Here is a 12,371-nt window from a genome sequence, read left to right on the forward strand (position 1 = left end):
TCTCTCCTTCTCTCTCTCTCTCTCTCGGGTTTTTTTTTTTTTTTTTTTTTCGCCTTTTTTTTTTTTTTCCGCTTTGCAAAAAAAGGCGCAAATCATGCACAATATTGTCTTTTGCGGTTTATCTTCCTGGGGAGAAACTTTCACCTCCTCAGCCGGGCGGTGAACGCGAGACTGATAGCGGCAATCATTCCTGCAGATAAATGAATTGAAAAGACGACACCGTCCCCCCTTGATGAATGGGAGAAGGGGCGGAGCGACGTCAAGGCGGACGTGGGAGATCATTGGCGCCTGGCGACTCCCCCCTTCCCTTGCAACTCCCCCCTTCTTCTCCAACTAAGGGCGCGCAGAGCCTCTGCTCACCCCTGATTGGCTCGCCCGGCTCATCAATCCCAGGTATTGTGAAGGGCTTTGACATCCCTTTTGGGTTTCCAGGAGTAGCAACTTTTTGTTTTTTGTTTTTTATCCAGCCAATATTTTTGCACGCAAATATTTCAAACGTATATTTGTGTGTGTGTGCTAAAATAAGCCTAGCCTTGATTGTTGTTGTTACTGCTGCTGTTTTCCCCTCTCTTTTCCATCATAATACTAATGATGATCACAATGATTTCCTGAATTTTTAACAACACGATTTGCAACTTTTTAGGGTCTGAAAAGGGAAGCCCTTTTGTGACTTGTTTCTTTTGAAGTTGTGTTTTCTCCTTGTTTGTAACTGAAGGTCTCCAGAGTATGTGCTGATTGCATTAGATCTGATTTTTAAACAACAGGCGTGATTTCTCTGGGTAACTGACTTTATCAGTCCATCAGTTTTCTGAAATAACTCTTGTTTTCTGCACCCATCAAAACGCAGGTGGGTGAGAACTCTTAACTTTCTACTTTTTATTGTTGTATTCCCCCTTATTTGTTTTTCTTTCCCTTTTTTCGCGGGATCTCTTTCATTCAGGTAAAACTGTAAATTTCCCAAGCTACATTGTTTCTTCTGTGCTGCCTGAAGCTCCCGGGGACATTTTTTTGTGTGTGTGTGTGTGTGAAATTTATTTAAAATCCTCGATAGATAGGAGCAATGTAAATTTTCTGACATTCAAACCTTTTCTAGTTCACAAATCAGTCACCCTTGTCACAGTTATTGAAATTCCTCAACTTGCCACACCAGGACGGTGGAAAAAGCAGGCGGTGTCTTTGTTGCTGACCAGGCTTTTGATCGCCAGAGAAAATTTACTTACCTTCAGATGAGTGAGCAGAAAAAGAAATAACACTCCCTTTGATTTAGTTAGGAAAATGCAGACATTTGGATTCAGTGCAAACATACAACACTTGGTTGTTTTCTAGATGCAACCCTCGATTAACCTGTCTTTCCCCCGCTCAAAGTCTATTGAAAAACTGCGGATAGTTCTTTTTTGTTCTTGCTACAAAGAGCCATTGACTATATATTAAAATGATTGTTGAAAGGTATAAGTATGGTACTTAAAAGCAGAAAATCTTTGTGACTCAATCAATTAAGCTAAGCAACATTTGTACATTATTTTAAACGATGCTCGGGCATAAAAATATTAGATTTCATTTTACGAAGAATATATATATATATTTAAATGGCAGATTATATATTTACTCACTCTCCTGCACATTCATTAATTATTTCTAGCAACGAAAACAAAAAAAGCTAGTTGAGAGTCGGAATCCTTCAATTTACCCTTTGTTCAGTACTTCATTTGGCTTATTCGCAGCTAAATCTGAGCCCCTCAAACTCTTATTCCTGAACAAAGAAACTTCTAACTCATCAACTGAAATTATAAAGGCGTTAGGAAGCAATCAGCATCGCAGGAATGGGTGAAACAGATAGAAATAGATATCGCATGCATGTTCCTCATTGTCATTATCCGGGCTGTACATTTAAAGCAATAAAACGTGACAGTGGGGTGGGTTTTTTTGTTTTTTGTTTGTTTTTGTTTTTTGTTTTTTATATCTTTGAAATGCAGTAGTAAAAACATCCCTGCACATTATATATATATATATATATATTGATTGAATCCATGCAAACTATATATATAGTTTATATAGTTTGCATGGATTCAATCAATAAATAAGATTTTCAGTGCACTTGTATCAAGTAATTACTTTAGAATCTAGCACGTCTGAATAATTCCTTTTATTAGCTGCGTTTTTGCCCTTATTTTGTGAAATAAATGTGAAGAAATTATATTTACGATGTTTTATAGCAACAGGTCTAAACAAACTATATATATATATATATATATATGCACACATATATATAGTGTGCGTGTTCTTATATCTTTAGATGTATCTTATATTGCAATTTAGGTTTTCTGCTAAAAATACCAGTGTGCACAACAAGGTTCTCAGCTGTGCTTAATCCCTGATAATGTGAAACCTACAAGGCAGTGACACTAGGAGAGCAATCAACTAGATTGTCCATTCTTAGACTATCTCCAAATTGCAAAGGAAACCAAATAACCTCAAGTCAGTATAAAATATAACGGGAAGGCTGACAAAAGGATATTTTTAGGAACTGTGTCTAAATATACAGAGTAAGAGTGAATGGTAAAAAAAAAAAAAAAGTTGTGGGTTGTAGAAGTTATCAAGTGGGATTTGCGGCGCGCTCTCTGCAGGAAACGAAAGCTGCTCCAGTTCAAAGCCACATGCACCAACGTGACATATAAGCCATTAAAATATCATCCTGACGGCTCATTTCTGTTTCATCATACATTCCCTAACTGCTTCCAGAAAGCAAGAAAAGAAGAAATGAAGGATGACCGCCTCGATGGAACCGCCAAAGAGGTGCTGTTTTGTTGTCTCTCTTCCCCACCCCCCCTTTTTGTCAGTCCAGAAATGATGTGCAGAAATGAGGGAATCTCTTCAACAGGTGGAGAGGGGTAAGTGAATGCGGGGGAGGAACGGGCAGGCAAGGAACGTTCCTGGCACCCACTCACCCTCAAGGAAAGGGGCTAGACACCCACTCACCTACACAGGCTTGGCAATCTCGCTCTCTCTCAAGGGAAGTGGGTTGGCACCCACTCAGAAAAGGGACTGGCGCCCATTCACCCACTGAGGAAGTGGCTTGGCATCTACTCGCCCACGTGGGAAAAGTCTTGGCGTACCTCGGCAAGGGGAAAGAGCTTGGTACCTACTGGGACTGGGGAGGGGGCTTGGTACCCACTCGCCACTGGGAGAAGGGCAGGGGACTTCTTCCCCCTGACGGGACTGGATGGGGGCTTCTCTGCACAGTACAAAGAGGAACCAGGGAAAGGCTTTTTCGCACCCACTGGGAGAGGGGGAAGGGGCTTCTCTGCCCCAGCTCGGACAAAAAAAAGGGGACTCTCCGACGCCACCGAAACCCCACTTCCGAGGAGGCAGACAAGGAGAGGGAGCTCCTGCGCACGCAGCGGGACAGGAGAAAGTCGCTTCCCCCGCGCACCCCAGCATCCCCCCACGGGGTGGCGAAGGGGTTTCTCTCCCCTCACTGGGGCAGAAGGGAAAGGAGATTGTCGGCACCCACTGTTGACCTCCTGACGCGCAAGCCTAGGGGAGAGGGATAGAGAGATCAGCCCCAGGGAGAAGGCTGCTTGCTAAGGAGAGTGACCACCAGGCAGCCACACACAGCACAACGTTCGCTGCTTGTGAGACTTGGGACTGCACATTTCCAGGCGGATGCACTCGGGGGCTGCCCGATTGTGAGCCCTGGCTGGAGGGCAGAGCGGGGATTTGCTCCTTTCCCACAGAGCAGCTCAGCTTTGCCTTGGGCAGCCGTAGAAAGAAAACTATTTGCAGGAGGGGGGGGGGGGATATTGCACGAGGGAATCAGGTTCTCCTCCGGGGTTTGTCCTTTGAGCATTCATAACTACAGGGCTGCTTTACTGTTGCGTTGGTTTTCTCTCCTTTCCGAGCCGTTAAAGGATTCATTGTCTCCTGGGAAAGGACAAGCTACTAGACTTTCGAGCTTTTGACAATAGAAACCCCTAACCGAGAGCGTTCCTCGGGAAGGGCTCCCACCCCAGATCCTCGCTGACCGACCTGTTTGTTTGGCTTGCACTGCAAAAGTGCAACCTTCTAGTAGCATTTCTCTTCCAAATCAATTCAAATCAAATCCCAAGAAACGCCTGCCGATTTCCTGTGTTACCCGCACACGCGCAAGGCGAGGGCTTTGGTAACTGATTGATGAGAAACGTTTGGGGTTTCGTGAATTAAAGGAAACTGGCAAATTCGCAGAGAGGTGGTCCCTGCAAACAGACTCTGCTCACATTCAGCTGTAAAACAAGTGCCCCTTGAGGTCTGGCAATGCCTCCAAACCGCGATAGACGCGAGGCGTTAATTTTCTTGCCTAGTATTGGAAATGTAGTTAATCAGTTTGGATAAGTGGTGAAAGCTAAAGCTCTTGAAGTCGCCGACTTTGGAAATACCCTAGAGTTTGACCTCTGACCTGCGACCGCCAACATGTGCCAGACCCAGAGCATCCAGCACAATGCCTGGTTCCAGTGTCTAATCTGGGGCAGGACAAACAGACAAATATTTTCTGTTTCTTCTCTTTCCGCTCATTGTAATGATTAATCATATCTGATCGCCCGTCCCCCTGCTTTAATTTCATCTTTTATTTTTAATTACCCGCCCTGACTGTTCTATACACCCCTTGTTTTCCAGAATAGCTTGAATACCCGTGAAATATGTTCACGGCGAAACCCCGGAGGAGAATCTCTGCTTCTTGAGAAATGCCATTTGAATAGATTAGCTTGTTGCTATCCTGAATCATAACGTATTCATTTACTAAAAAAAAGAAAAGAAAAAGATCCATTGAAATCTTGAAGGCAAACACTAAATCTTCCTCCCATTTCCTTGAACAGGTGGGGTAAGTAAAGGTTTGCATAGACGGTCAATGGCGATGGAAAGCCATGTCTTTGCATCTGATATTATTTTGCGGCTTGCCTATTTAAACTGAAAGAACACATCAAAGGAAACTTACATTTTGTCTGGTATTCCAGAGACGGTTTTGCTTTGGACAGTTGCGCCTCGTGCTAGTTTTGATACAACTGCTGTTATAATAGTCCACTGAATCAGTGTCATGTTTCAAACAATATTTGCTTACAGACTAACTATTTTTAGTATGGAAGTGTTCGGTCAGCACCTTTGACCCGTATTAGAAGTCAAAGTTTTTTAGAGGTCAGATAACACACACACACACACACACACACATTTCACTTTAAACATAAGCACCAATTGTTATTTCATAAATTTGCAGCCGCACGAAAGAACGTAAATATTGTTACAATTTCGCCTTCAGGAAAGACATAGGGTGAGCATCTAATAAAATAGGCATGATTAATTGTTAGTCTTAACTTACATCCTGTTGATAACTGTTAACTTTAGGAAGAATACACTTGAATCTATAGTTATGAAAAGCTTAGTATTATTCAACATAGATAATGGCACAGTCTTGCTCTCTTTACTCAGCCACAGAGACTATCACAAGAGAAATGCGTGAAAGATTACACACAGTGTTTTTAACTAATATTTATTTTCAAACAAAAGAGTGTTTTACTCTCAATTTTATCATATGGAGACCCTTCAAAATACTAAACACAACACTACAATTTTTTTGCCAGGTTTCAACAAATTAAACTTTTCCCCCCTGGATGCTTGAGTGTTAAACTATTCCAACATTTCCAATCCTTACCAGTGAAGAACAAGTTTTAAAAGTTCTCTCGGTGAAACAGCAGCTTTTATTGATCTATTTTAATAATCACATGTGAAAGTTTAAAAGTTTTATGCTAAAGCTCCTGGGTAACTTTTATAGTTATCTTTATCTCCACACTAATTTTCACGCCAGAGGTAAAAATACTGAAGAGGAAGTAAAATTATTTTTTTAAAGATTGTGAGTATCTGTTATAGCCTTATGAGCAACTGTAACTAATGAGATCCGTTATTTGTATTAGAATAGGTTTTTTATACTACCATCCTGGTATACAAAAAGAAATTGAAGTGATTGCAGATTCCTATTTCGTTTATAATATCATAAAGATATCTTTAAATTCAAACTTGCATTTAAATATTAAAAATCCCGATTCAGATATTGCGACCAAACTCAAGTAGGCATTCAATATTATTCCTACTTCTCACTGCTGGATTAAATATGTACAAAGGTGTCTAAAAGTTGTAGCGTCAGCAGTGACAGTAGCCTGTCGTACACATAGAGAACAAGTCGAAAATCAGATACAGTAAAAAGTATCAACGTTGTAATGTTAATCTATATTGATTCAATTAAAAACTGAGGCAATAACTTGGGCAGGAGTCTTGCAAACAGTACGAAATTTTCAGAAGTGAAAAATAAAGAATATATTCAAGTTGGTAGTAACTCGCCTAACAAACACTGCCAGAAGGTGAATGCCAGATCAAAACAGAGTTGAAAAGATGCCCTTTCATATTTTGTAATCAACTATAGAAACCTCATTACTCTATACAATATGGGCAAGCAGTTTTGGGCAGCCTCCATTTTTACCTTTTCAATATTTGAAGGGTCCAAGAAAGATTGAGTTCTATGAGCCTCAGATGCCTTTTTCTTCTTAAACATGTCTTTTTACATGACTCTCGAATCATATACCCAGATAGTTATTTTATAACATATGCAAACGTTTTTACTGGTAACTTTCCTCCCCTCTCCCCGAACAGGAACAAAGTCAGGAAATGAGACACAAAACTTCTCTTGTAATGAGGAAAAGAAAACGACTTTACGGAAACATCCTGGAAAAGTCAAGTAAGTTAAAATACGCCTTTTTTGCAGTTCAAAGGAGATGATATTTTTTTTAAGATTAGTGTTTAACGTACTGGCATAAACACAAATCAGTAACACAACGCCCCACCAGCAGCTGCCTAATCCTGCTCAATGCCTATTCATTTGGAGGTTCTAGAATTAATATTTGACGACTCTCTCATTGAAACAACAACCCCTGACCCTATGTGATTGCACTGTCACATTATTCTATGACATATTCATCTTGAATTCATTTACGGACGATTTGATTGGAATGAGGTTTGACATGTATTGGATCCTATTAAAGAAGAAGACTTTGATCTTGTTGATGGGGTTTACATGATATGTATCATCTTTACCAGGGATAGCAGGCTTTCACAATGTGGTGGCTACCAAGCTTTAAGGAGTTAGTGACTGACATTTTATCTGACAGGAATACCTTAATCTTGAGGTATTGAATGATATATTCTATTTAAACTAAGCGTATGATTTGGTTTGTCTTGGGTACCTCTAGTTTCTAAAATGTGGGAAACACACATACACCCAAAGTGCCATCACTTATCCCTTTGGCTTCTGGATTTTCCATACACTCTAGAACACCCTGAAGCAAATATATCTGACTAAAAGAAAAGAAAAATGGATTAGTAACAAAGGAGAAATATATTCTAATGTAATGAAATGTCTTCTTCACGCCCCCCCCCCCTTTGAAAATTTCTCTTAGCAACTTCAGTCTAAACAACACCTCTTGATACGCATTTTGACAGTGTATCAAAATATTATTTTGCTGAAGTTCTGGGTATCCCGTGCAGTAGTTCTTAGTTTAAATGATTATTTAAAACTGATTTCATCTCCTTCCTAGGACTCAGCATACTTATGACATTTTTAGCCCCCAATGCGAGTTTGATGATCAAGGAATAGATTAACAGAACTCTTCGGTAAATTCTGCTTGGGTTCTTGATCTTTTCATGTCCATAGTAAATATTAGGATTAGGATTTTCAAATCGGGAATAATCCGTACCTTTACTGATAAATCCTGAGATTTAAAATCTCAAGGTAAAATTTTAGCCATGTTAAATCGAAGTTGTAGCTAATAGTACCCACTTCAGAAAGGTTATCATTTCCAATGCTAATTCATTTAACAGACAATAAGATATATTCCATAGAACTAACTGAAAAATTTCAGGCTACCTCAACAGTGGATTGTCTAGAGAAATTTTGGTGACATAACAAAAAACTAAAGGTCAGAATCTGCTCAGATACGGCCCCACAAATGCCATTGAAGAGGACAGTAGAAAGCCAAAGGGGTTGGCACTAGCGTATGTGAGAGAAGAATTTGGCCCTAAGGTAGAGAGTATAGTACAAGTGTCCACTCTTTTTATGTGGTGAAGCTAACATGTACATCCAGAAGAGTGTCATGATATATATATCATCTATAGTTAATATATATCATCAAGAAGATATGTCATGAATAAAGTTAGATTTACTAGGAAATGCCTTACTATGAGTATATATTTATACTGAAATTAAACTAAAATAGAGTGAAGCTGTAAATGTATTACTGTTAAGAAGATCTGATCAGAAATAATGAGTATTGTTGCATGGATTCCTGTTTTATGCAAACTAGTGTACAGTACATTTTACCTCCTATATAACTACAGCAGTTAGACAGTGGCAAGTTAGTGTGTGGGAGGCGATGAGTGTTTTTTGTTCATTCTCTTGATTGCAAGAAACATGGAAGCTAAACTGAATCATGAGAAATTCCAACGTTTTCTGAATAATTAGGCTTGCAGATCTTCACCATATCTGATTTTGCAAAAGATGGGGAGGGACAGGCACAGAGGAGGGCAAACACATCAATTACTGCACAAATACACTTCTTATGAAATGATTTTATATTCTTTGTACAACTATACAAGAAAAAATAGCGCTTTGCTCAACTTTTGCGGCTGATTCCCAATATGCTATCCTCGATCTGTAGTATGGATGTCTTTCCCCCCAAACTGTGCTCCGGCTTATTTATTCAGGCTCTTATTTGTGTTAAGCACGCATCACTCCTACTGTCTTCTCTGTGGCAGGGGCAGCTTTTGGTTTTTTCCTGACCTACTGGCCTGGTTGTGCAGTTTATTCATTTCATTACTGTAATGCAAATCAAATGTTGATTCTCTGATTTTATTCGAGAAAGAATCCATGGACACCTTATTTCAACACGAACCCTTTACATATCATTCTGCCAGAACAAGGCAGTAGTCACTAGGGGGTAATACACAGTAACTGCTTAGACACATAGGAAATAGATAGGGAAACTGATTAATCAGTCTACAAGTGCTGATTCCTGGAGCTGCCGCTTCTGAAGCTCCAAATCCTATCTCTTGAACACCCTTTGTGGCTTTGGCCCTCGGGTGATGGGACAAGAAAAACAATGGGGCTCTTCACATGCTTGTCCCCTTTACCAACAACAATAACAACCCTCCAATAACACTGCCTGATGTTTGGGTTCCCCACTCCGGCTTGTGATATCTCCGTTTCATGACATAAAACAGCATTGTACAATCATGCTTATCCGACCCCCTCTAAAGGCTGTAGAGCCATCAAGTCCATGAACTCCAGTATTAGTAGAGAAGAGGAATTCCCCTGCTATTGCCATGTTGGTTTAAAAATATAAATTGGCCGAGTAACCCTGCAAACCTAATGTTGACAGGGAACATATCGCAGCCCTCATATATTTAAGACATAGCCCATTGAGTATGGATTATCTGGAAAAACATGGTTCATATTGCCTCCAGGATTAACGAGACCTCAGTAATCAGTTGAATGAGTGGTGGTCACACGAGGTCAAGCTGCCAAAGGCCTGCGTTAACAAGCATTCACGTTTTCAAAACATTCTGCAAGAGATGTGTAACTTTGCCGATTTTGGCCAGGTCCTCCTCCTCTTTTCTAATCTCTCCGCCTTCCCTTAGTCATGTGCGCGGCTCCCCTTCCCCCCTCCTTCTCCTAGACACACACTGGTAGAACTCCCAAGGTAAGCAACAAATTCTAGGAGTGAAAATACTAACTTCACCTAATATAATGAGAGAGACACCGAGTGGCACTTTTTTCATTCGATTCGTGAGGGGGAAAAAAAAAAAAAAAAAAAAAAAAAGAGACAGGATTTAATTGAGGGCCGAACAGAGCCATTAGGGTTTGACAAAAAACCATCACAAAATTTTTAAATAGCCTAGGCAAACTGGTGATAACATTTTTAATTGATAAACTGTTCCAGATGTTTTCTCCCTTGACTGAGAAGTGTCAGAATTGATGGATAACAAGTGTGTAGAGATGAAGTGTTTTAAGGAGGTATGAGGAAACAGCTTTATTTGGAAGTCACACTCTCAGTATATTTGTAAGTAGCAGATTAATAATTCCTAACGTTTGTCTCTTCTGTGCACTCCTATTGAGATGGGCAGGAATAGGACTGTCAAATGCATTACTTAGTGCAAATAGACTTGAAAGTTAAGATGTTGTGGCGCTAACTGCTGGTGTGTGGTTTAAAATGCCTGAGTAAACATGTTAAGTAAGGATGGATAACTAATTGTATCAATTGTCATTTTTCATCATCTCAAGTAAAAAATATGTGCACAATAATGTATATACCATTATCGAGCTAAATATTAGCTTTACGTTATAGAACAAAAGAGTCAAAGCCAGGCTCGTTCAAAAATATGTAACTATAGCCAACGCTCGCTATGCAAAGCAGTAATAAAAATGTCCCATATATAATTATGTATGTCCTACACTTTAAACTTATGATTACAAGTCATTGGCTAGTTGCCTGTGTTATGAGAATAGCGCGGTTTAGGTATTAAAATGGCAACCGTTTTCTTGGTTTACTACCTAACATAAAGATGATCGTTTACAGCCTTAGTTAGCAATTGTTAAATTTTTATGGAAATGCAAAATTATGCATCTTAACCTCGAATTTGATTTAGGGGTTTCTAACTCCAGATGTAGAATGAATAGTATAAAGTGTCCATAGACAAGTGAATAGGAAGTCAATAAATAAAAGTGGTAACGATGTACAAATGTATATTCATTTGGTTTATTTTTATTTTTAAAAGTCTTTCTGTTTATTGATCGAATACTATTTATGACAGGGGTTGAATTTGGTGATGAGCTTATAGGAAGATATTTATAGTTGTATTTTCTTTCCCAAAACTGACGCCCCGTTTCCACGGTCTTTCTCCTGGATTTTTTTAAAACTCACAGTACTCGTCTTAAAAAAATAAGTAGAAGCTTCCCACTGTGCTGAAGATCTAAACTTTATAAATCGATAAGGCCTCAGTGCACGAAGCCAGAAATCCGAGAGTATACTTTCATCATTAACAACGTAAACCCTACAGCCAATGTATTTTCTTTCTTCTAAGGAGTATAAATATCTGAGAGTACTTTAAATGTATTTAAGGGCTTTTCTTAAAATCAAGGGTGGTGGTTAGATTGCACAATTCTGTAAGAGGAAAGAGAGACGAGAAAGAGATTGATTCCCTTTTTCTGGGTTAAAGACTCAATTTCATTCTTAACGTAAATTTCGCATGTTACTCCAGCAGTCATTAACAAAATAACCGTTAAAATCTAAATATGTGGCATGGGATTCCTCCAAGAATCCTTTGTACGATTTGGTACAAAGATACAATATTCCTAGAACTAGCCAAAATGTGTAATTTTAGGAAATAAGACTGTAGCGTGGTTTAAAGCTACTGTTTGTGAAGTAGAAAGACCAGTTATCTGTGGTGTCAACAAGTTTCAGAAATCTCAAGAGTTGCACAGCTCTCCTTCCCATGATGAGTTCTGTATGCAGAACTCGTCTCCTCGCATTGTACTCCTTTCTGTTTGAGAAAAAGCCCTTGAAATGCTCGTACAGGGGAAAGATTTGTGTGTGCTATAAATAAACAGGAGTCAAAATGATGAGGGGGAAAAAATCCTAAGGAAGCATCAGAGCTGAATCTGGGCATTTTGATCAATAAAAACTTGCTTCAACAAAGGATGCTACTCAAGGGAGAGTGAAAGCAGCCACATGCTTCGCTTCTCCCTTCAGAAATGACCTTCAGGCAGGAGATGGATACCTCAGTATGATTTCATAAACCGAAACAAAAGTGCAGCCCGCTCTTTATTCAAAACTCGGGCGAGTGACCTGGGGTGGGGGAGGGTCGGAGAGAGGGAAGATTGTGCAGGCTCAGGGCTCTGGTCTCCCTCCTGCCTCCCCCGCCCCACTTCCCAGGGCGTTTTGTGTGGCTGGCTCGCGGAAGCTGGGGAAAGCCCCAGCACAGCGCATCGTGCCCATCTTTGTTGCCGCGAAGAGAGTCGCGAGCCGCGCTTTAGTCACCCCGCGGCTGAGCAAAGCAAGGGGCCCTTCGGCGGCCAAGCAGGCAACAACTTCTTCCAAAGGCCGCCGCCGCCGCCTGCCTGGCTCGTTGGTGCTCTGGAGGGGCTCGGGGGCAGAGAGAGCGCGGGCGCGGGGGAGGCTGCAGGCGTGGGGGGCGAGGGGGGCAGGCTCGGTCCAGGCGAGCGGACGGAGGAGCCAGCCCAGGAAGCGGACGGGTTTCCAAGTGCAGAGGCTTCCCGGCTCCCGTGGCAGCCCTGCCGG

This window comes from Emydura macquarii, unplaced genomic scaffold (assembly GCF_026122565.2).
Source record: "Emydura macquarii macquarii isolate MOO-44397 ecotype Brisbane River unplaced genomic scaffold, CSIRO-AGI_Emac_v2 contig_18, whole genome shotgun sequence".
NCBI classification, from domain to species: domain Eukaryota; kingdom Metazoa; phylum Chordata; order Testudines; family Chelidae; genus Emydura; species Emydura macquarii.